General features: G+C 43.3%; 1 protein-coding gene across 2 annotated transcripts in view; it reads right to left on the minus strand.

Annotated features, from left to right (window-relative positions):
- The window catches only part of atp13a3 (ATPase 13A3), a 52,243-nt gene extending 26,545 nt beyond the window's left edge, over nucleotides 1-25,698 (minus strand). For both annotated transcript variants that reach the window (XM_024423162.2, XM_024423161.2), the window contains exon 1: nucleotides 25,482-25,698. The gene's annotated coding sequence lies outside the window, so the exon portion shown is untranslated. The remainder of the gene's footprint in view (nucleotides 1-25,481) is intronic.
- Nucleotides 25,699-26,116: the final 418 nt, after the last annotated feature.

A 26,116-nucleotide genomic window follows, 5' to 3' on the forward strand; every position in this document is an offset into this window, starting at 1 on the left:
CACACACGTGACAAATCCAATGGATGATGCTGCCTCAAATTACCCCAGTGCTCTGCTTTGTGCATTGACTTCAGTGCAAACCATCCAGCAATGTTTAACAATGAGTGGCCTCAAAAGTCCCATACTGGTATACTGTCGACACTTGGGGTGTTCCACTAACTTTGCCCTGGGGGCTGCATTTGGTCTTCAATGAGGTCCGGAAGGCCACACTGCAAATTGGTTATATTTCCTTGCGGTCAAAATTAGCAAAAAAAAATAGTGCTCTATTCATCGTTTTTGGAATTTACGATGCTCACTAACGGTTTAGCTTTAATTTAGATGAGTATTAGCGAGCAGGACACAGTCAAGAAACTAAAGTCATTTTAAAGTATCTTGAGTTTGTCCCCTTCCCCCAAACTACCAGCGACCCTGGGCCGGCTTGGACCCTCTCTCGGGCTGGATCCGGCACTCGGGCCATATGTTTGACACCCCTGGTATAAACTGTTATGAAATGTCTACTTGTCTTTAATACACAGCCCATGTCATTTCCACACACTAGAGGGTGACCTGCCCAGCTCGGGATCCTGACCTGCTGTTAAATAGTAGGAAGGGCTTGGTCCCAAGAAAAATATCCCGCTGTGTGCGGGGAGGGGAAGAAAGGGCCAGAGCGCTGGGGTCAGATAAGATCAGGGCCGGGGGCCAGTGGCACAGGGCAGGGGCACGTTGCAAAGGGACGGCCCAACCCACTGCTCCAGCCCCGACAGTCAGCCAGGGTCAGTCCCTCTGCTGGGCCCCCCTTCTTTGCTCCCTCTCTCCCCATCTCTTTTCCCTTGCGTCGCTCCATTGTTTATACAATGGCATGTTCTGCCAAAAGTCTTTTAAAACGCTGCCGACCGGCCTCCCTCAGGCGTCTTTTTTTCTTCACCTTTGGGCCTCGAGTAAAGACAGTCCCTTGAGAGCACAGGCAAAGTGTCTGCTCAGAGGCCTTGTTGGGGTAGGAATAGTCTCTGTAGTCTGTACCATAGAGTGACCTACACTGTGTATGCAGAAGCAGGAGGCACCTGCTGTGTGCAATGCTTCAATGGGGCTCGACCTATATGTTGCTGCACAACTACGGAATCTGTTTGTGTTTTTAGTGGACACCTAATAAAAGTTGAGGCTTTGATGATTATAATAACCACTGGCAGCAAAAAGCTTGTCGGTTTCCAATGTTAACTGGCAAGCTTAATCCTGTAAGAGCAACAGAGTTGGAGCCTTTTGTCCTTATGAGTGCTGTGGTGCGCACAGCCCCCGCTGCAGATATACATGAACTCATCGGGATTCTCTCCAGCATGATACGACACCAGCCCAGCGATGGTAAAACCCACCCTGTTTATGTTGGGTGTGTGTGTTTAAACGTGCATCTCCCTTGCTGCAGCTAATCACAGACATGCATGCACGGGCTAGCCAGTTTTCCCCCTAAGCCCCCCTCTCAGCAATTAGCCCAGATAAATAATCTGGCCTTCCAGCACCACACTACCGGCACATGTATAAGGAGAGGATGAACCTCCCTCTGGGTCAACCAGGCTTGCTATTGTAAAAAAATAATTTAATAGTGTTTTATTTATATTTTCATTGCTACCCAGTGCACCTGGCACAATGTTTTTTTTAATGTGGGGAATTTCAACCTTCTGCCGCCATACTCTGGTGGGCTTCATGAAGTCGAACGCGGTTATCCATCGGGAAGCCTTCTGTAGTGACTTCCTGGTCCCTTGCTTTGGGCATCATGTCAGGATATATGATAAAACATTCCATGGGTTATTCGGTTGGATTTCAGTCTAGGGCTGATGTGTTGATGTTGGACGCGTTGATTGAAAGAAGACGATGTAAGGGAATGCAGTCCCTTCATGACCAAAACACTGGGGAAGTTTTAGAGTGGAGCAATCAGGCCCATGGGAGGTTAACTAATTGTTTTGAAACAGACCGTTGCTGCAGACACTACACATATAGTTGAATGAATAGATGTTTATTTAGCCAGCTGCACTTTCTGTAGCGTCTCTTGGTGCATCTTTGATTCTCCTTTTATCGTTGGCTGTACTGGTTTATTCCAACTGCCCGTTGACCCTGACATTCCCCTTCAACACCGTCCTCTCTGGTACAGAGGCCTAGGTCAGGTTCAACTCATACAGGTGGCGGGAGCCTTCAAGATCATTGCAGAACACACGCACAGAGACTCCTGAGTCATCAGATGGGTGTTACTCAATGTCCCCCATGCCTCTTCTCTCTCCCTCTCAGCTGTCCTACAGGGCAGGCCAGCTGTTTGGAAAGGAGCTTGTCATTGTCTGTGGGAGTGTTCATACTGGGTGTCATAGCTTCGCCACTCAGGTGCTCTCAGGTCAACCGACTGTCTATGCCTGTAGGACCCCGCATAGGCAAGCCCAGTCATACGCAAGCCCACGGTCATACAGTAGGGATACATAGACTGTCGGAGCTAGAAACACAAGCATTTTGCTTCACCTGCAACAACATCTGCTAAACACACGCATGTGACCAATAAAATTTGATTTGATTTTACTTAATTTGGCAGACTCGAGTAGGACAGTGTGTTTGCTTGTGATGGGGGGGGGGGTTAATCGATAGATGCATATCCCAATGTTATTTTGAACGATGTTATATAGATACTTTGACTGCAAGTAGGGTTACGCATTTTGGGGAATATTCAGAGATGGACACTTTCCGTGGGATTTAACAGAAATATATGTAAATTATAATAATACCATTTAAAATGTTTTTTTTTTTTGCATTGGACATATTTACCAGAGACAGAAACGTAAAGGTAAAAGGTTTATCATAAGTAGACATAATTGGAAATTATTAAATCCTTCCAATAGAAATAAAAATATATATTTAGTTACAAATTGAACTTTAATTAAATTAGTTGACTCTTCACATGGGATGATTTCACTGCAACAAAAGAAAAGGAATATTGAATGATCACCAATGATCCATTGCATCTCCCAAAAACATCTTTAACATGCATCTGTAAATTTATAGTCTAGAAACTAAAGATTTGGTTGTCTTCCTCTCAGGCTTCCATGTCTTCTCCCTGGACCTCCTCAATGTCCACCTTGAACATCAGACTCTTGACGCCTCATCTTCACTGTCACTTTCCAACCTTGTTGAGGATGGCTCGTTGTCAGGCTCAAAAAGCCTCAAATTTGCCCGGATGGCCACCAATTTTCAACCCTTGTATTGGTCAGCCTGTTGCGTGCTTTGGTGTGTGTGTTCCCAAATAAGGACCAATTGCGCTCTGAAGCGGCTGATGTTGGGTGGGATTTGGAGGATGATGGAGGCAACAGGGGAAAGAGCCTCAGATCCACAAAGTCCCTTCCACCAGGTGGCTGATGAGATATTTTGACTGCCATATTGCATCTCCATTCCAAAGCCCTTGTTTGGAAGTGTACTTCGCCAGGCTGCCAAGAACCTTGCCCTCACGGTAGTGATGACACCATAGGCCTTGTTGATCTCTGCGCCAGACAGGATGCTCTTGCCAGCATACTTGGGGTCCAACATGTACGTAGCGGCGTGTATGGGCTTCAGGCAGAAGTCTTCACGCTTTTTGATGTATTTCAAAATTGCAGTTTCCTCTGCTTGGAGCAACAGTGAAGTGGGCAGGGCAGTATGGATTTCTTCTCCTACATCTGCAAGCAGAGTCTGAACATCAGGATGGCATTGTCTCCCTCAATCTGTGCAATGGTTACTGCTATAGGTTTCAGGAGTTTCAGGCTGCTTACCACTCTCTCCCAAAATGATTCATCCAGGAGGATCCTATTGATGGGGCTGTTCATGTCGGCAGACTGTGATATAGCCATTTCTTGGCGAGACTCCTTCCCCTCCAGGAGACTGTCAAACATGATAACTCCACCCCAACAGGTGTCGCTGGGCAGCTTCAATGTGGTGCTCTTATTCTTCTCACTTTGCTTGGTGAGGTAGATTGCTGCTATAACTTGATGAAGCTTCAAATACCTAACCATTTCCTTGGCTCTCTTGTAGAGTGTATCCATTGTTTTCAGTGCCATGTCGTCCTTGAGGAGCAGATTCAATGCATGAGCAGCACAGCCAATGGGTGTGATGTGAGGGTAGAACTCCTCCACTTTAGACCAAGCAGCCTTTATTTTCACAGCATTGTCTGTCACCTGTGCAAATACCTTCTGTGGTTCAAGGTCGTTGATGACTGCCTTCAGCTCATCTGCAATGTAGAGACCGGTGTGTCTGTTGTCCCTTGTGTCTGTGCTCTTGTGGAATGCTAGTTAAGGGGTGGAGATGATGTAGTTAATTAGTCCTTGCCCACGAACATTCGACCACGCATCAGAGATGATTGCAATACAGCCTGCCATCTCTGATTTGCTTGACCATTACTTGAATTCTGTATCCATCAAATGAGTAGATAAAGCATGTCTGGTTGGAGGGGTGTATGCTTGGTGAAAAACATTCAGAAATCTCTTCCAATACACCTTGCCTGTGAGCATCAGAGGTGAACCAGTTGCAATACACAGCTTTAGTCAGAGGTTGCTTGTTGTGAGCGCTAAGGGAACTTCGTGGACTTGGCCAGATGATTCTACATCTTTGTTGCATTCTTTACATATGATTTTGCACAGTATTTGCAAAATGTACACAGCTTTTCCTTCTACATTAGCTGCAGTGAAATGTCTCCACACATCAGATAGTGCCCGTGGCATTTTCCTGTAAAGATTAGAAAAAAATGTATTAAGAAAATGAATAAATACAATTCCATGTACAGATAAATAGTTAAGCAGTTAGATTAAACTCCTTTGTAAGATAAATGTTTTTAAATGAAACATGTATGGAAACAGGTGAATTAGCACTCAGTTAGCAGGCTCAAGCAAGCTAAAACCTACATGGTAGCAAAAACTAACCAGCAGAAATTGTTAAAAGATTAGAAATGATTTAAACACACTTTCCTGTAGGCTACTATTTACTAGTTAACAAAAAATAATGTGTCACAGAAAATATATTCACCCCACCCAGTATTGTAATCAAAACTTACCAGAAAGCATGTAGTCCTTGGCTCAGACAGTGTAGTAGTGTGGGCTCAATTAGCATCTTACTAGTGTGCAAGATCTTGAGAATCAGCTGTGCATGTGATGGAAGAATGCACTGTGCATGCAGAGGGTTGCAATTCCATTGAATTGGGGAGTTTCACAAAACAATATCCAACAAGATCTAGAATTGCCTTGTGTATCCCACAAAAAAAGTTAACTGTTATAAGCTAACTTTTGATGAATTTAAGCAAAATTCCGCAAATTCCCATGGAAAATTCCCAGAAATTTACCGGGAAAGTTTCCGATCCTTTGCAACCCTAAAAGGGACTTCCGCACATCACGGACAAACCTGCAGCACCGCCCATATTTTACAACAGGCGAACGGACACACAGTTCCACAGGCAGTTTGTAGTTGTACTTCATGTTGCCTTTTCTACGAGAGACTCAAACAAAGCTTGGTTTTCTAACAACGTTCTGAGTGAAATCAGTTCAATACATTCAAATAGGGCTGGGCGATATGACGATATACACTGCACAAAAAAAAGGGAACACTTAAACACAATGTAACTCCAAGTCAATCACACTTCTGTGAAATCAAACATGCTGTTTGCAAATGGAATAGACAACAGGTGGAAATTATAGGCAATTAGCAAGACACCCCCAATAAAGGAGTGGTTCTGCAGGTGGTGACCACAGACCACTTCTCAGTTCCTATGCTTTCTGGCTGATGTTTTGGTCACTTTAGAATGCTGGCGGTGCTTTCACTCTAGTGGTAGCATGAGAGGAAGTCTACAACCCACACAAGTGGTTCAGGTAGTGCAGCTCATCCAGGATGGCACATCAATGCGAGCTGTGGCAAGAAGGTTTGCTGTGTCTGTCAGCGTAGTGTCCAGAGCAGGGAGGCGCTACCAGGAGACAGGCCAGTACATCAGGAGACGTGGAGGAGGCCGTAGGAGGGCAACAACCCAGCAGCAGGACCGCTACATCCGCCTTTGTGCAGGAAGGAGCACTGCCAGAGCCCTGCAAAATGACCTCCAGCAGGCCACAAATGTGCATGTGTCTGCGCAAACGGTCAGAAACAGACTCCATGAGGGCATGACGTCCACAGGTGGGGGTTGTGCTTGCAGCCCAACACCGTGCAGGACGTTTGGCATTTGCCAGAGAACACCAAGATTGGCAAATTCGCCACTGGCGCCCTGTGCTCTTCACAGATGAAAGCAGGTTCACACTGAGCACATGTGACAGACGTGACAGAGTCTGGAGATGCCGTGGAGAACGTTCTTTGGGGGGGCCGCACAGCCCTCCATGTGCTCGCCAGAGGTAGCCTGACTGCCATTAGGTATCGAGATGAGATGGGTTCCTCCTAATGCAAGACAATGCTAGACCTCATGTGGCTGGAGTGTGTCAGGAGTTCCTGCAAGAGGAAGGCATTGATGCTATGGACTGGCCCGCCCGTTCCCCAGACCCGAATCCAATTGAGCACATCTGGGACATCATGTCTCGCTCCATCCACCAACGCCACGTTGCACCACAGACTGTCCAGGAGTTGGCGGATGCTTTAGTCCAGGTCTGGGAGGAGATCCCACAGGAGACCATCCGCCACCTCATCAGGAGCATGCCCAGGCGTTGTAGGGAGGCCACACACACACACACACACACACACACACACACACACACACACACACACTACTGAGCCTCATTTTGACTTGTTTTAAGGACATTACATCAAAGTTGGATCAGCCTGTAGTGTGGTTTTCCACTTTAATTTTGAGTGTGACTCCAAATCCAGACCTCCATGAGTTGATAAATTTGATTTCCATTGATTATTTGTGTGTGATTTTGTTGTCAGCACATTCAACTATGTAAAGAAAAAAGTATTTAATAAGAATATTTCATTCATTCAGATCTAGGATGTGTTATTTTAGTGTTCCCTTTATTTTTTTGAGCAGTGTATCGTGTGATGATATAAAAACATCTATTGTTTCATATTATGCTCATCGTTTATTTAGTTGCGTTGCAAATCACACTTCGCGGCAATATTTTGTCAATAGGACGATGCTTTGCGCTCTTACATAAGTGCCGTGTGGAAGGAAATTTGCAACACAAAAAAAAACATGGAGTGAACATGACACAGAGCTCGTATCTAAAAGAGGGGCTACTTCGGTCGCATGGACGGGATTTGGGTATGAAAAGTCTGGACACGGACCAGAAATCCGTCCTCTGCAAAATATGCCGCAGGGAGGTCCCGACAACAGGCTCAAACAACTACGCAAAAATCATGTGAAACAGTACGGAGAGTCTACGGATGAGACCCAAAAAGGTAGAGCTGAGAGCTCAAAACAAACGCCCGACTCAGACGTTGCAAGAGGGTTTTTGCCTGCGGCACAACATATGGCAAAGAATCACGAAGATGGAAGGAGATAACAGCTGCCGTTACAACTTACATCTGCAAAAACATGGCCCCAAATTTACACGGTCGAGAAACGGGGGTTTCCTGAGTTGGTGCTAACACTCGATCCAAGATACCAAATGCAAATTGATATGTAACAAAATAATATGCAAAACAGGCAAGTCCCCAAACATATTTTTTAGGCCTATATTTATTTTGAAGTGTTTTCTATTTACCTTTTTAGATTTTATACATCAATATATTTTGTTACATGCTTAATTGAAAATTTGCACAAAGGTTCTAAATAAAAGGAGAAATAATTAAAGGACTCTGATCAGTCTTTACCCAGCAGGTTTGTTTTGTATTCTTTAACATTTTTGTCCTAAATGTCATGAGTTTGTTCTCAGGATGAAAACAGTTGATGGCAGCCGGGCAGATTTGTACACGCCACTCTATGGTTGAGCACTCTCTGTCATCGAGGAGGCTTTTCTTAGTCAGCAGCAACAATTCAGCCACCCACACCGGCTGCATACATTTCAAAACAACCTGAATGAAAGGCTTGACTTCAGGGAAACCAAGCCTTCAAAAACCAGTAACTCAGCAATTTGGATGGCTCAGAAGAGACAGACGCCAGTCCTTCTCTTGTTTTCCCTCTCCTGTTCTTGGACACTGAGAGAATAGCTAACAATGAGCCCTGACCCAATGACGGAGGTCATAATTCATGGAAGCATTTGGAGGAAAAATGTTTTGTTGCAGTCATGCTCTCAACTCAATACGCTTTCTTTATCACTTCCCCTCCTAATCACAGGGCTTTGTTCCCGGCCATGCTAACATTCAGTGGTATATCACCCCCCGCCAGTGGCCTTGGTCACCTGCTCTCAGATCAGCTCTGGCCAGGACCCTGGACCCCCTGCCTCGACTCGCAGGTCAGTGCTGCCTTGGCTTTTGTTCTAGTGTGAACCCCCCTCCTGTTAGAGCCTCTACTGAGCCAAGTACCAGACAAGGTACTGTGAAATCCATGGTTGCAATTCATGTGTCCCTCTCTCGACTGTACATTTTGTGGTATGAGATTAATTCAAAGAGCAATAATTTCTGTTAAACGGGTGCAATTAAAGTTGAATTGAACTGGATTGATTGTAGAGGTAAAGTAGAAACATGTTTTACAACCAATGCAAATGGCAGGAGTATTTAGATCAAAAAAAAAAAAAATTTAAAACCTTGACGTTTTAACAGAAAGAGCACCAGCCTTTTGCAAATGTATATGCAATGCTGAACTCAATCCCAACCTGTCAAAACAACATGACTCACCTAGTCAAACTCACCTTAAGATGCAGTAGGAGTCCCTAACTCTAAGCCATAGCCAAAAGTAGTAGTCAGGTCTCACTCAATCTTATTAGTGTCAAGATGAGGGACTCAAGTAATCCTAGGTAGAGACCGCTCAAACTCTATATCTCAGAACAGACAAGACCATGGAGCTAATGTTAGAGATGGCATTCATACACCAACCAGGACGGGGGAGAAAAAAAATGTAAAATACATTTCTTTAAATCAAGAGATGAGATCGGGGAGTGAGGTTAAAAATGGTCTAATGCAGCCGTTACCTCAATATCAAATCGTAGTACCTTAGTACCGTAGTACCGTAGTATCGAAGTACCTTACTCGGTTTCCAATTAAAATGGTCAAAAATAAAACAAAAATAGCTTAGCTTCTTAGCTAAGAGAAATTTCTCAAGCAAGAATTTCTGGAAGTGGTATGAGTAGAGATGAGAAAAATGAAAACCAGATGTTATTAACTATTAACTAATTTATCGCCTGGTATCACCAGGCAGATCAAAACTCCATCCCATCAGGCAGAACTTTTAGGCAGTCCTCAAAACAGGGCAGTGTGGAAATACATAAAACACAGAAACATCTACACCCTGGTTAGAGGTGTGTGTAGGCCAGGAGAGAGGAACTCAGAGGAGAAGACAAAAATAAAATGTAGACATCAAAACGGCCGTGGAGCCCTAAATCAGAACACATGCTCCTGGATTAGCCGTGGCATGGCCCTACAGCCTGGGAAAAACTGCTGATAACACCCTCAGAGAGATTAAGCAATGTTTTTTACATAAGAGACACATGCTTCTTGGCACGGCAAGTGTAGGTCCTCAGAACAAACCTAGGAACTCTTTATGAATGAATTTTGTAATACAAAAAACACGAGAGGTAATGACTTCCCTCTGATCCAGAACTAACTAGCTAGATCTCTAGCAAAGTGCCTTTCAAGGAGAGACATGCTTGATAAGCACTTCAAAGTGGAGGGAGGTCCACATATCACAAGTCTATGTCCACATGCAACAGTGAGGCTATAAAACCCACTGAGCTTAGTGAGTATACATGTGAGGACTCAACCCTTGGGATATAGTTTCAGTGTGACATAACATCTCACTTCAATGTTCAGTCCTTGAGGGCACAAGTTTGGAATCCTCGTTTTGGCCGAAAAGCTTGTCTCTGGTTCACGCCGCTGTGCAAAATTACAAGGTTGTTTCTATTTTAAATCAAAAGCTCTTAAATCATGCTTCCAGTGATGGGGGTTGCTGGTTTGTCTTGGGCTTGTTGGAGGTAAACCGCAGGGCCGGGACTAGAAAGGCCTGCTTATCTGCAACGCGGCCAGGGGGCTCGGAGTGCAAACAGTGCCTGGCTGCTGAAGGGACTTGCATCATGTCAGAATATTTCTCACCCCAGCATTGGCAGACCTTCTGTCATAGGCTGCTGTATTTCAGCTCACCTGTGAAAAGTACACAGGCCTCGGCTCAAAGGCCTAGGGGAGATTGGCGCCGCGCTTCCCAAGCCTTCACTAACCACCTCCAAATCTCCAGTTTGGCCAGGACATCCTGTATGCATTTGAACTTTCCAGAAAGCAGGGAGTTCAGGGGTCAACTGGGCAAGGTCAATAAGAGGCATTTCTAACCGTGATCCTGAACCCTGCAGCCAGACGCAGAAAAAGCAACAAGGTACTGGTCTACATCCTGAGAATGAAATAGACATTATCAATGGGATACAAATCAAGGCGAAAAATTATGCTCAAGAGCCTTGCATCAAGATTTTCTCTGCAGTTGGAGCATTCATGAGGAAACTAAGGTGAAAACTTGAGGCCAAGAGGAGACTGTCAAGTCTTAACTTAAACTAAAGCTGATACAGCCAGGCTAATCTCCTATTATCAAAGATTTAGCCTACCTCCACGATGCTCCTGATCACAGAAAATAAAAATAGGCTAGTAGAAGTCATTTTATTCCTCCCAAGCAGTTTAGTTATTTTTTCAAATAAACATATTTCCTGTTCACTTTTATCCCAAGGTTCAATCAAGTTCCTTGATTTGGGGTAAGCTCTAATTTCCTTAAGGGCCTAGTTGACACACCAAGTGAAGGCCAGAAATGACTCAAGGAGTAAACACTCCGGGGAGAGAGAGGTCTCATGATGATTTGTAATTTCAAAGAGTGACTCATCCTTCCCAATTGAAGGGTGATTGTGACAATGATATCATCATATCCCTGAAAGGGAATAGTGAATCAGTCAGTAGTAAAAACCCGCTATGGGTCAACAGAACCTACAGCGTCATATTTAGTTTGGCAAGTCTTGGCATTGACCGGTGAACCACTACAGGAAAGGTCAGACTCATACTTAAAGCCACACAAACAATGGGTTAATCATTGGCATGACAGCACCTCTGGATTGTTAGAGGAGAAATACCATTAACACTATCTGCCTTAGATATGGTAAAGTCTAGCCTATTTCTAAAATGACAAACTAGGAAACGGGCAAAAGCAGTGCGGGAGGAGCGCCCTTCTTAAAGCTAACATTAAATCTGCGCTGCTCAGTCGTGTTGTCAACAACGGAGCAGGATACATTTTCAGAAACATATCAAATCAAATTCATAGAACATCTCTTTTCGATAAAACATGTTTTGAAATGTCAAATTAGTCTTTATCTGCCTTCCCAATAAAAACTATCAAAAGAAATCACTTTTGAATTTGAAAACAGATTCCTACTCATTACTCTGCATGCTTTTGTTTTGAGTAGACATCACACTCGGCTAAGACAGGCCACCTGGCTCACGCCCGGGAGAAAGCCTGGTTCCAAAATAAGGTTATGCAACGTAGGCATACAGTATCAAATGATATTGATACCCTATGCCTACTAATACAAAGAGCAAAAAAAAATTAAGGAACCGGAAAGAAAGTTGCGCATATTATATTTGTGCAGAGTTCCATATAGTTCTCCACTTCCTTCTTGGTCTTTCTATTCAACCTTCATTCATTGCTTTTACATGGATCATATCTACTAGAAAAACCCACAAATTTCTATACACTCATGGATAACGTTTATTCTCAAGCCCTGAAAAGCATTTCAGTGGACAAAAGAAAATATGCTATGTCACAAAACATGACAACTAAGTTACTTCCACAGAAGTAGAATGCGGTTTAGCCAACAGGAACAATAAGCTAGCCCACTTAACTAGAAACAACTGTTGGATTTAATTGATTTTTCATTATCATTCAATTTGAATAAGAATCCAGATTCAACAATGAAAGAATGTTCCACAAAATGTGAACTAATTTTTAAAGAGAATAATGTATGACAGAAAAATGCAGATAATTTCCAAACCAAGCTGTAGCAGTCTTAAAAATCTAAATACAATTCAACCATCAAGCTTAAAATCATGGGAAGAAATGATTTACCAATGATGTCTAACCTTTATCAAACCAGTATGTAGTACGGAGTAACTATCGCTGTAACAAAAATTGAGAAAGCATAGCATACACTACAGAAGGGAACATTGATATGACTAACTGGCACTGACTATCATCCAATCAAAAACAAAACACTATAATGAACATTGGGGTTCAGTGTAGAGGTCAACCGATTAATTAGGGCCGATTTCAAGTTTTCATAACAATCGGAAATCTGTATTTTTGGGGCGCCATTTTATTTTTTTATACCTTTATTTAACTAGGCAAGTCTGTTAAGAACACATTCTTATTTTCAATAACGGTGGGTTAACTGCCTCGTTCAGGGGCAGAACGGCAGATTTTTACCTTGTCAGCTCAGGGGATCCAATCTTGCAACCTTACAGTTAACCAGACCAACGCTCTAACCACCTGATTACAATTGCACTCCACGAGGAGCCTGCCTGTTATGCAAATGCAGTAAGCCAAGGTAAGTTGCTAGCTAGCATTAAACTTATCTTATAAAAAAAACAATCAACGACTGTCGTTGCTCCAATGTGTACTTAACCATAAACATCAATGCCTTTTTTAAAATCAATACACAAGTATACATTTTTAAACCTGCATATTTAGCTAAAAGAAATCCAGGTTAGCAGGCAATATTAACCAGGTGAAATTGTGTCACCTCGAGTTCATTGCACAGAGTCAGTGTATATGCAACAGTTTGGGCGGCCTAATTTGCCAGAATTTTACATAATTATGACATAACATTGAAGGTTGTGCAATATAACAGGAATAGTTAGACTCATGGATGCCACCCGTTAAGATAAAATACGGAACGGAATAAACGTTTTGTTTGAGGTGATAGTTTTCGGATTTGACCTAAGGCTCGTATTTCTGTGTGTTTATTATAGTTAAGTCTATGATAGCACAGTCTGATTGAGGGGTGGTAGGCAGCAGCAGACTCATAGTCAAAGGTATGTGGTTTAGAGAGAAATAGTCGACGCATTATAATTCCTGTAATAACTTGCGGCTTAACTTGAAAGGGGTTCCTTCGTTATTTTACCGTTCATGTCTTCCATAGTAGATCAAGACATTCTCTTCAAATAAGGTCTGTGTTTCGTGCAGGCTTAAACCGCCTCAGCGTTTTGATACCTGTGTAAATTTCACTAGGATAAGGTAACGTTTGTCAACATATTTTCATAAATCCACTCTAAAAAATATGATCTTCGCTTATATTTAGCCAATATTGATCAGAGTTACCTTGTCCTATGAAAATCTACAGTTATAAAATTGGCAAGGTGGTGTAAGCCTACACGAAACACAGACCTTATTTTAAGTGAATCTAAAAATATCCTATGGAATAAATGAATGAAGGAACCGCTTTTCAGATTTTGCTAGAAGGTATCATGGGAATTATGACTCACACTTTGGTAGTCAATTCTTACCAAGCCCATTATTAAAATAAGATTTCCTGCATATAGAAATTATAGTTTTGTGTTCAACATTCATCACAGGTAACTTAAAACACTATTTTTATTCAAACAGTTGAGAGTATTTGTCTCCTAAGCAGACTCTTCAGTATCATTGACACTTCAGAGCTGTGTGTGTGTGTGTTTTACAGATGGCAGAGAAAAGCAGAGCACCAGTGTGGGACTGTTACATGGAATTGGCACCAGGGAAAGCAAGGTGTCTTATTTGTGATAAAGATGTAAGCATGGGGTCAGCAACGGCTAATGGGAATTTAAAAAACACCAACCTGTGGAATCACCTTAAGAACACCCATCCAAAAGTATTGTTGCAATTGACATTATTACAAACGTGTGTGTGTATATATATATATATATATATATTTATTTATTTTTAAATCGGCATCGGCTCTTTTTGTCCTCCAATAATCGGTATCAACATTGAAAAATCATAATCGGTCGACCATTAGTTCAGTGTTTGGGTAGTGTCAACTGTCATTCAAATAGCTGGCCATCAGTTGTGAAAGCTATACTGACTGACTTGACAGGTAGCTGAGCTGGCAAGTTCACAGCTGAGAGAGAAAACTGCCAGAAGACATCTAACAATCAAGTTTACCTCCCCATTCTCCATCTGACAACTCTCGAGTTACATTGTTGAATGATTTCTAGTGCTCCCACTGAGTCAGTCAGGACATGGAAAAGAGAATAACGTTGGTCACACTTACTTATAATCATTATTTAAAATCACTTATTCACATCCTGGGCTGTGTGATGTTGCTGACTGTGTGTGATGTTGCTGACCCATCTTATGGCAAATCCTAATCATTCTGCGATGATGGAATGCACATGTAGACCGGGCAGTGGACCAGACAGCGATGATACGGTGCATTTGGAAAGTATTCAGACTCCTTACATTGTCACGTTACAGCCTTATTCTAAAATGGACTAAATAGTTTCTCCCTCTCAATCTACACACAATACCCCATAATGACAAAGCAAAAACAGGTTTTTAGAAAGTTTTGCAAATGTATATAAAAAAATATTTAAAAAATGAAATCACATTTATATAAGTACACAGAACCGTTAATCAGTAATTTGTTGAAGCACCTTTGGAAGCAATTACAGCCTCGATTCTTTTTGCGTATGACGCTACAAGCTTGGCACACCAGTATTTGTGGAGTTTATCCCATTCTTCTCTGCAGAACAAAAGGTTCTACAGCTGTACCATCGAGAGCATCCTGACGGGTTGCATGAGTGCCTGGTATGGCAACTGCTCGGCCTCCGACCGCAAGACACTACAGAGGGTAGTGCGTACGGCCCAGTACATCACTGGGGCCAAGCTTCCTGCCATCCAGGACCTCTATACCAGGGGGTGCCAGGAGGAAGGACCTAATAATTGTCAGACTCCAGCCACCCTAGTCACAGACTGTTCTCTGCTACCGCATGGCAAGCGGTACCGGAGCGCCAAGTCTAGGACCAAAGGGCTTCCAGACTATTTGCTTTGCCCCCCTTTTACGCTACCGTTACTGATATTATCTATGCATAGTCACTTTAATAACTCCACCTACATATTACCACAATTACCTTGAATAACCGGTTTCCCCACACATTGACTCTGTACCGGTACCCCCTGTATATAGCCTCGCTAGTGTTATTTTACTGCTGCTCTAAATATTTCTTACTTTTATTGCTTATATTTCTAACAACTGCATTGTTGGTTAAGGGCTTGTAAGTAGCATTTCACTGTAAGATCTACACCTGTTGAATTCAGCGCGTGTGACAAATAAAATTTGATTTTGAGATCCTCAAGCTCTGTCAGGTTGGATGGGGAGCGTTGTTGCACAGCTATTTTCAGGTCTCTCCAGAGATGTTCGATCAGGTTCAAGTCCGGGCTCTGGTTGCGCCACTTCAGAGACTTATCCCGAAGCCACTCCTGCATTGTCTTGGCTGTGTATTTAGGGTCGTTATCCTGTTGGAATGTGAACCGTCACCCTAGTCTAAGGCCCTGAGCCCTCAGGAGCAGGTTGTCATCAAGGCTCTCTCTGTACTTTGCTCCGTTCATCTTTCCCCTCGATCCTGACCAGTCTCCCAGTCCCTGCCGCAAATAAACATCCCCACAGCATGCTGCCACCACGCTTCACCGTAGGGAAGGTATTGGCCAGATGAGCAGTTCCTGGTTTCTTCCAGATGTGACGCTTGGCATTCAGGCCAAAGAGTTCAAACTTGGTTTCATCAGATCAGAGAGTCTTGTTTCTCATTGTCTGAGAGTCCTTTAGGTGCCTTTTGGCTGGCGGTCATGTAGCTTTTACTGAGTGGTTTTGTCTGGCACTCTACAATAAAAAGGCCTGATTGGTGGAGTGCTGCAGAGATGATTGTCCTTCCTTCTGGAAGGTTCTCCCATCTCCACAGAGGAACTCTGGTTCTTGGTCACCTCCCTGACCAAGGTCCTTCTCCCGATTGCTCAGTTTGGCCTGGCGGCCACCTTAAGGAAGAATCTTGGTGGTTCCAAACTTCTTCCATTTAAGAATGATGGAGGCCACTGTGTTCTTAGAGCCCTTCAATGCTGCGGAAATGTTTTGGTACCCTTCCCCAGAACTGTTCCTCAACATAATTCTGTCGCAGAGCTCTACGGACAATTCTTTCAACCTCGTGGCTTGGTTTTCATTCTTGACATACACTGTCAACTGTCGGACCTTATATAGACAGGTGTGTGCCTTTCCAGATCATGTCCAATCAATTGAAATTACCACAGATGGACTCCAATCAAGTTGTAGAAACATCAAGAATGATCAATGGAAACATACACCCGAGCTCAACTTCAAGTCTCATGACAAAAGGCTCTAAATACTTATGTCAATTTAAAATTTTATTATAATTTTTTAAACCTGTTTTTTCCTTTGTCATTATGGGATAGTGTGTAGATTGACAGGAAAAAGGAGTCTTTCCGAATGCACTGTATATCTACACACACACACAGCTCGTCCTTATATTTATACATTTCTTAATTCCATTATTTTACTTTTAGATGTGTGTATTGTTTGATATTACTGCACTGTTGCAGCTAGAAACACCCGCAATAAAATCTGCCAAAGAAACTCAGCAAAAAAAGAAAACGTCCCTTTTTCAGGACCCTGTCTTTCAAAGACAATTCGTAAAAATGGACAGCTGATCGTCCTCGCAGTGGCAGACCACATGTAACACCTGCACAGGATCGGTACATCAGAAAAATCACACCTGCGGGACAGGTACAGGATGGCAACAACTGCCCAAGTTACACCAGGAACACACAATCCCTCCATCAGTGCTCAGACTGTCCGCAATAGGCTGAGAGGCTGGACTGAGGGCTTGTAGGCCTGTTGTAAGGCAGGTCCTCACCAGGCATCACCGGCAACAACGTCGCCTATGGGCAAAAACCCACCGTTGCTGGACCAGATAGGACTGGCAAAAAGTGCTCTTCACTGACGAGTTGCAGTTTTGTCTCACCAGGGGTGATGGTCGGATTCGCATTTATCGTCGAAGGAATGAGCGTTACACTGAGACATGTACTCTGGAGCGGGATCGATTTGGAGGTGGAGGGTTCGTCATGGTCTGACGCGGTGACACAGCATCATCGGACTGAGCTTGTTGTCATTGCAGGCAATCTCAACGCTGTGCGTTACAGGGAAGACATCCTTCTCCCTCATGTGGTACCCTTCCTGCAGGATCATCCTGACATGACCCTCCAGCATGACAATGCCACCAGTCATACTGCTCGTTCTGTGCGTGATTTCCTGCAAGAGAGGAATGTTCGTGTTCTGCCATGGCCAGTGAAGAGCCCAGATCTCTTTGAGCACGTCTGGGACCTGTTGGATCGGAGGGGTGAGGGCTAGGGCCATTCCCCCCAGAAATGTCCGGGAACTTGCAGGTGCCTTGGTGGAAGAGTGGGGTAACGTCTCACAGCAAGAACTGGCAAATCTGGTGCAGTCCATGAGGAGATGCACTGCAGTACTTAATGCAGCTGGTGGCCACACCAGATACTGACTTACTTTTGATTTTGACCCCCCCCCCTTTGTTCAGGGACAGATAATTCCATTTCTGTTAGTCACGTCTGTGGAACTTGTTCAGTTTATGTCTCAGTTGTTGAGTCTTATGTTCATATAAATATTTACACGTTAAGTTTGCTGAAAATAAACGCAGTTGACAGAGGACGTTTCTTTTTTTGCTGAGTTTGTGTATGCGACCAATAACATTTTTATGTATTTATCCTGGGCACATTCTTAACCTCACTAGGTTACGTGGGACGGTAGCGTCCCACCTGACCAACATCCAGTGAAATTGCAGAGCGCGAAATTCAAAAAATACTAAATTCAAATATTTAACATTCTTGAAAATATGTGTTATACATCAAAATAAAGCTCAACTTCTTGTTAATCCAGCCGTCGTGTCAGATTTCCTCCACGCGTTTGGCAACACTACAGCCAAAATGGGAGCCACCTAGAAAAACTACACTTTTTCCAAAAACCAGCCTGAAACTCCTTCTAAAGACTGTTGACATCTAGGGGAAGCCCTTGGAACTGCAATTTGGGAGGACTTGGGCTTATAAATTATAGTACTAGCCATTGAAAATAGTGTGGGGGGGGTTGTCCTCGGGTTTCGCCTGCCATATCAGTTCTGTTGTCCTCACAGACATAATTTTAACAGTTTTAAAAACTTTAGTGTGTTTTCTATCTAAATCTAAACCAATTATATGCATATCCTAGCTTCTGTGCCTGAGCAACAGGCAGTTTACTTTGGGCACGCTTTTCATCTGGATGTCAAAATACTGCCCCCTACCCCAGAGAGGTTAGCAGGTTGGCCTGTCAATCCATCCCTGTGGGTGGGATTGTCATGGTGGAGCAGGGTATTTGAGACAGTCACAGAGTTGGTAGGGTTTCAGACTAGAGGTCGACCGATTATTGGAGAATCAAAAAAACAATACCGATTAAATCAGCCGATTTTGTATTTTTATTTATTTATTTGTAATAAAGACAATTACAACAATACTGAATTAACACCTATTTTAACTTAATATAATACATCAATAAAATAAATTTTGGCTCAAATAATGAAACATTCAATTTGGATTAAATAATGCAAAAACAAAGTGTTGGAGAAGAAAGTAAAAGTGCAATATGTGCCATGTAAAAAAGCTAACATTTCAATTCCTTGCTCAGAACATGAGAACATATGAAAGCTGGTGGTTCCTTTCAACATGAGTCTTCAATATTCTCAGGTAAGAAGTTAGAAGTTGTAGTTATTATAGCTATAGTTATTGTAGCTATTTCTCTCTATATTATTTGGTATTTCATATACTTTTGACTATTGGATGTTCTTATAGGCACTACAGTATTGCCAGTGTAACAGTATAGCTTCCGTCCCTCTCCTTTCCCCTACTTGGGCTTGAACCAGGGACAAATCGACAACAGCCACCCTCGAAGCATCATTACCCATCACTCCACAAAAGCCGCGGAGCAAGGGGAACAACTACTTCAAGGTCTCAGAACGAGTGATGTCACCGATTGAAAAGCTATTGGCGCAACCCGCTAACCATTTCACATCGGTTACACCAGCCTAATCTTAGGAGTTGATGAGCTGTTTATGACTTCAAGCCTAATGCTTGAAGCACAGTGAAGAGCTGATGGCAAATGCAGGAAAGTTTAATGCTAGCTAGCAACTTACCTTGGCTTCTTGCGGCTCTCGCGAAACAGGTCGTCCAGCCTGCCAGTCTTCTCGTGGAGTGCAATGTAAATCAAATCAAATTGTATTTGTCACATACACATGGTTAGCAGATGTTAATGCGAGTGTAGCGAAATGCTTGTGCTTCTAGTTCCGACAATGCAGTAATAACCAACAAGTAATCTAACTAACAATTCCAAAACTACTGTCTTATACACACAAGTGTAAGGGGATAAAGAATATGTACATAAAGATATATGAATGAGTGATGGTACAGAGCGGCATAGGCAAGATACAGTAGATGGTATTGAGTACAGTATATAAATATGAGATGAGTATGTAAACAAAGTGGCATAGTTAAAGTGGCTAGTGATACATGTATTACATAAAGATGCAGTAGATGATATAGAGTACAGTATATACATATGAGATGAATAATGTAGGGTATGTAAAAATTATATTAGGTAGCATTGTTTAAAGTGGCTAGTGATATATTTTACATAATTTCCCATCAATTCCCATTATTAAAGTGGCTGGAGTTGAGTCAGTGTGTTGGCAGCAGCCACTCAATGTTAGTGGTGGCTGTTTAACAGTCTGATGGCCTTGAGATAGAAGCTGTTTTTCAGTCTCTCGGTCCCAGCTTTAATGCACCTGTACTGACCTCGCCTTCTGGATGATAGCGGGGTGAACAGGCAGTGGCTCGGGTGGTTGTTGTCCTTGATGATCTTTATGGCCTTCCTGTGACATCGGGTGGTGTAGGTGTCCTGGAGGGCAGGTAGTTTGCCCCCGGTGATGCGTTGTGCAGACCTCACTACCCTCTGGAGAGCCTTACGGTTGTGGGCGGAGCAGTTGCCGTACCAGGCGGTGATACAGCCCGCCAGGATGCTCTCGATTGTGCATCTGTAGAAGTTTGTGAGTGCTTTTGGTGACAAGGCAAATTTCTTCAGCCTCCTGAGGTTGAAGGGGCGCTGCTGCGCCTTCTTCACGATGCTGTCTGTGTGGGTGGACCAATTCAGTTTGTCTGTGATGTGTATGCCGAGGAACTTAAAACTTGCTACCCTCTCCACTACTGTTCCATCGATGTGGATAGGGGGGTGTTCCCTCTGCTGTTTCCTGAAGTCCACAATCATCTCCTTAGTTTTGTTGATTTTGAGTGTGAGGTTATTTTCCTGACACCACACTCCGAGGACCCTCACCTCCTCCCTGTAGGCCGTCTCGTCGTTGTTGGTAATCAAGCCTACCACTGTTGTGTCGTCCACAAACTTGATGATTGAGTTGGAGGCGTGCGTGGCCACGCAGTCGTGGGTGAACAGGGAGTACAGGAGAGGGCTCAGAACGCACCCTTGTGGGGCCCCAGTGTTGAGGATCAGCGGGGTGGAGATGTTGCCTACCCTCACCACCTGGGGGCGGCCCGTCAGGAAGTCCAGTACCCAGTTGCACAGGGCGGGGTCGAGACCCAGGGTCTCGAGCTTGATGACGAGCTTGGAGGGTACTATGGTGTTAAATGCCGAGCTGTAGTCGATGAACAGCATTCTCACATAGGTATTCCTCTTGTCCAGATGGGTTAGGGCAGTGTGCAGTGTGGTTGAGATTGCATCGTCTGTGGACCTATTTGGGGAGTAAGCAAATTGGAGTGGGTCTAGGGTGTCAGGTAGGGTGGAGGTGATATGGTCCTTGACTAGTCTCTCAAAGCACTTCATGATAACGGAAGTGAGTGCTACGGGGCGGTAGTCGTTTAGCTCAGTTACCTTAGCATTCTTGGGAACAGGAACAATGGTGGCCCTCTTGAAGCATGTGGGAACAGCAGACTGGGATAGGGATTGATTGAATATGTCCTTAAACACACCAGCCAGCTGGTCTGCGCATGCTCTGAGGGAGCGGCTGGGGATGCCGTCTGGGCCTGCAGCCTTGCGAGGGTTAACACGTTTAAATGTTTTACTCACCTCGGCTGCAGTGAAGGAGAGGCCGCATGTTTTGGTTGCAGGCTGTGTCAGTGGCACTGTATTGTCCTCAAAGCGGGCAAAAAAGTTATTTAGTCTGCCTGGGAGCAAGACATCCTGGTCCGTGACAGGGCTGGTTATCTTTTTGTAATCCGTGATTGACTGTAGACCCTGCCACATACCGCGTGTCTGAGCCGTTGAATTGAGATTCTACTTTGTCTCTATACTGACGCTTAGCTTGTTTGATTGCCTTGCGGAGGGAATAACTACACTGTTTGTATTCGGTCATGTTTCCGGTCACCTTGCCCTGATTAAAAGCAGTGGTTCGCGCTTTCAGTTTCACGCGAATGCTGCCATCAATCCACGGTTTCTGGTTTGGGAATGTTTTAATCGTTGCTATGGGAACGACATCTTCAACGCACGTTCTAATGAACTCGCACACCGAATCAGCGTATTCGTCAATGTTGTTGTCTGACGCAATACGAAACATCTCCCAGTCCACGTGATGGAAGCAGTCTTGGAGTGTGGAATCAGATTGGTCGGACCAGCGTTGAACAGACCTCAGCGCGGGAGCTTCTTGTTTTAGTTTCTGTCTGTAGGCAGGGATCAACAAAATGGAGTCGTGGTCAGCTTTTCCGAAAGGAGGGCGGGGCAGGGCCTTATATGCGTCGCGGAAGTTAGAATAGCAGTGATCCAAGGTTTTGCCAGCCCTGGTTGCGCAATCGATATGCTGATACAATTTAGGGAGTCTTGTTTTCAGATTAGCCTTGTTAAAATCCCCAGCTACAATGAATGCAGCCTCAGGATGTATGGATTCCAGTTTGCAAAGAGTCAAATAAAGTTCGTTCAGAGCCATCGATGTGTCTGCTTGGGGGGGGGGAATATATACGGGTGTGATTATAATCGAAGAGAATTCCCTTAGTAGATAATGCGGTCGACATTTGATTGTGAGGAATTCTAAATCAGGTGAACAGAAGGACTTGAGTTCCTGTATGCTTTTGTGACCACACCACGTCTCGTTAGCCATAAGGCATACGCCCCCGCCCCTCTTCTTACCAGAAATATGTTTGTTTCTGTCGGCGCGATGCATGGAGAAACCAGCTGGCTGCACCGACTCCGATAGAGTCTCTCCAGTGAGCCAAGTTTCCGTGAAGCAAAGAACGTTACAGTCTCTGATGTCCCTCTGGAATGCTACCCTTGCTCGGATTTCGTCAACCTTGTTGTCAAGAGACTGGACATTGGCGAGAAGTATACTGGGGAGTGGTACACGATGTGCCCGTCTCCGGAGTCTGACCAGAAGACCGCTACGTTTCCCTCTTTTACGAAGTTGTTTTTTTGGGTCGCCGGCTGGGATCCATTCCGTTGTCCTGGGTGAAAGGCAGAACACAGGATCCGCTTCGCGAAAGTCAAATTCTTGGTCGTACTGATGGTGAGTTGACGCTGCTCTTATATTCAGTAGTTCTTCTCGACTGTATGTAATGAAACCTAAGATGACCTGGGGTACTAATGTAAGAAATAACACGTAAAAAAAAACAACAACTGCATAGTTTCCTAGGAACGCGAAGCGAGGCGGCCATCTCTGTCGGCGCCGGAACTTTCCGATCGGACACCGATCGGCCACAATCGGTGTCTGAAAATGCAGATCACCGATTGTTATGAAAACTCGAAATCGGCCCTAATTAAATCTTCCATTCCAATTAAATCGGTCGACCTCTATTTCAGACCTATCAATCGATCACTATCAGTGGGATTTTCAAGGAAGGGATGTTTGAGAGTCCCAGGGTTGTTAGGGTTTCAGACCTGTTATTTAATTATTGGGGGTGGGATTTTCGTGGGAAGGGAATAGGTTAGTAATCTAGTAATTTAAACACTTTTCCCCCCAATAGGCTTGGGTGGTAACGAGACTGTCATACTGGGATATTTGATAATACTGGCACTGAACACAGGGGGCGCTGTTGTCAAACCCCACTAATATTCTGTCATCCGAAGGTTAGCAATGCTAACAAGTATACTGAACAAAAACAAACATGAAACAATTTCAAAGATTTTACTGAGTTACAGTTCTTATGAGAAAATCAGTCGATTGAAATAAATTCATTAGGCCCTAATCTACAGATTTCACATGATTGGGAATACAGATCTGATCAAAATGGTCTTCAAAATGGGCCTCAGGATCACGTCACAGTATTTTTGTGCATTCAAATTGCCACCGATAAAATGCTATTTTGTTCGTGGTCCAAAGCTCATGCCTGCCCATACCATAACCTCACAGCCACCATGGGGCACTCAACATTGACATCAGCAAACCTCTCGCCCACAAAACGCCATACACATGGTCTGCGATTGTGGGGCAAGTTGGATGTACTGACAAATTCTCTAAAACAATATTTCAGGCAGCTTATGGTAGAGAAATAAACATTAAATTCTCTGGCAACAGCACTGTTGGACATTCCATGAGTCAGCATGCCAATTTCACACTCCCTCAAAACTTGAGACACCTATGGCATTGTGTTGTGTGACAAAACTGCACATTTTAGAGTGGCCTTTTAGGTGCACCTGTGTAATAATCAGCTCCTTGATATGCCACACCTGTCAGGTAGGTGGATTATCTTAGCAAAGGAGTAATGCTTATTAACAGGTATGGAAACACATTTAGCCACCAAATTTGAGAGAAATAAGCATTGTTCGTATGGAACATTTCTGCAATCTTTTATTTCAGCTCATGAGACCAACCATTTCCATGTTGCGTATATATTTTTGTTCAGTGTACATGTAAAATTCCATAGGGAATGCTAACTAAATGCTGATGAGTGCATTGCAAACATTTTGTAGAGCTTCGGATCTAAACTATACAAGTATATGTAAATAAGAATGTTCTTAACTGTTTTGCCCAAATGTAAATTTTAAAAATTAGAATAAGTTACTCAAATGCTACTCACAGTTTGCTGCACGCGCAAAACAAATAGGCAGCAAGGCTCTTGATCTATGAGGGGATTCTATGCTGTTACCAAGCAAATAATTGATTTAGGACATAGCTAACCACTTAACTAGATAGCTAAATAGCTACTAAATTAGCACACCAAAATGCACAACTGCAGAGCATTTAGCACATTTTAGACAGTAACTTAATAGTTATAAGATATCTAGCTGGCAAAAATGTAGCTGTGAATTCCTTACTGTAATTAGATCACCTGGAGCATGCTGCACAACAGTGAGTTACTCACAAGGCTCCGGACAAACACCACGTGACATGTGACTGGGGACTACCGTAAGCTTCATAATATTGTGACAAGTGAAATTCAGAACGTACTGTGCAAGTTGACTGCAGGTATTTACTTAAGGTACATATCAGTATTCAAATGTATAAAGTAAATAGTTTCAATGGTATTGAAAAACCATCCTGTGGCATTTTCCAAATATCTCGGTATACAGTATATACGGTTTACCAAAGCCTATTTTCCAATATAATTTGTGGCTAAACCTAAGAAAAATAGTTGTTCGGTTCATAAATATGGATTCCCCCTGTTAAGAAACTGTGTTGAAATGTTTACACTCAAATTTTCTGGACACACACACACTCCCTCCCAAGCTTTTGCACCCCCACTTTCAGACAAAGTTAGACACCCGTGCACTACCTACCTAGTTAGTAACAAAAGCAAATGCTTGTGTTATTTAATGTTAGTCATCTTAGTGACTTTAGACAGACAATGCAGTGATGAACTGCATACAATAGCAGCTAAAACATTCTCGCTAGCTAACCAAGTAACCTTAACTAGCTAATGTTCTCAGATAATAGGGAGAGGGGGACCAATATGACAGAGCAAGAAAGCTAGCTCGCTCATAGAAATTAAATTAGCTGGACAAATAGCTAGCTTAAGACGCTCGTTCTAGTTTAGCTGTCAATGTGAAACACAGGAGAGACAGCAAACGGACTGGAGGAATCCCCATTTCGTGATACACAAGAACTGGCTACACTACTATGGTATGGCTGAGCATGACTGAACTGTGGCTAGTTGTTAACGTTAGCTTTCTTAGGCTGCGTTTAGACAGGCAGCCCAATTCAGATTTTTTTTCTCTCCAATTTCTCTTTAGACTAAAAAGATCTGTTCTGAAAAAGAGCTGATGTGAATGTGATTGGTTAAAAGAACAATCAGTGGAAAAAATATCAGAAGTGACTGCCTGCCTGTTTTTTTTTTTTAGCTCGCTAGCAAGCAAGCAATCTCCAACACATGGGGTGATGTGAAATTAAATAAAGACACTTACCAGAACCACCTGGACTCTTTGACGATCACCTGAGAGTCATAGTAAGACGAGAGCAGCTGTTTTCAAAAAGAAAAACGTTGTTGCAGAGAAGTATAGCTGGCTATATATATTTTATATCGAATGTAGTCGCCTCACAATTAAATGTTGACAGCTCAGTGAAAGAACGAATGAGGCGTCGGATTAACTGCCTGAAACTTCCTCACTTACTAAGAGGAAGTGAAGGCGTGAGGCACAGGATATGAGATCACGAAAGAACATACGCGGTTATAAACTCCGTGGTCAAATAGCGCACATATTTCTGCCTTATATTATCATCACAATATCTTCATTCACCTCGCTGGGGTCACATTTGTTGTATTTAAACATTACAATCTACATGTCATACATACTTGTACGCCGGCATGCATACCCACAGCATGGAAGGGTGTTTTCCATTCATGATTCCATCTGGCTAGGTGTGTTCTTCTTGCATGAAATATTATTGTATAAATAACATGGATTCATTCAAGACCAGACAATATAGCTTAATTGCTTTAACACGGCAATTTCTTGTATTTTACTCTGGATGGCAGAACATTATGAGATCTATTGAAACTACCGAGGACAGTCTGTCATAGCATATGACGAGCAAAAGC

This window comes from Oncorhynchus tshawytscha, linkage group LG06 (genome assembly GCF_018296145.1).
Source record: "Oncorhynchus tshawytscha isolate Ot180627B linkage group LG06, Otsh_v2.0, whole genome shotgun sequence".
Classification (NCBI taxonomy): Eukaryota; Metazoa; Chordata; class Actinopteri; order Salmoniformes; family Salmonidae; genus Oncorhynchus; species Oncorhynchus tshawytscha.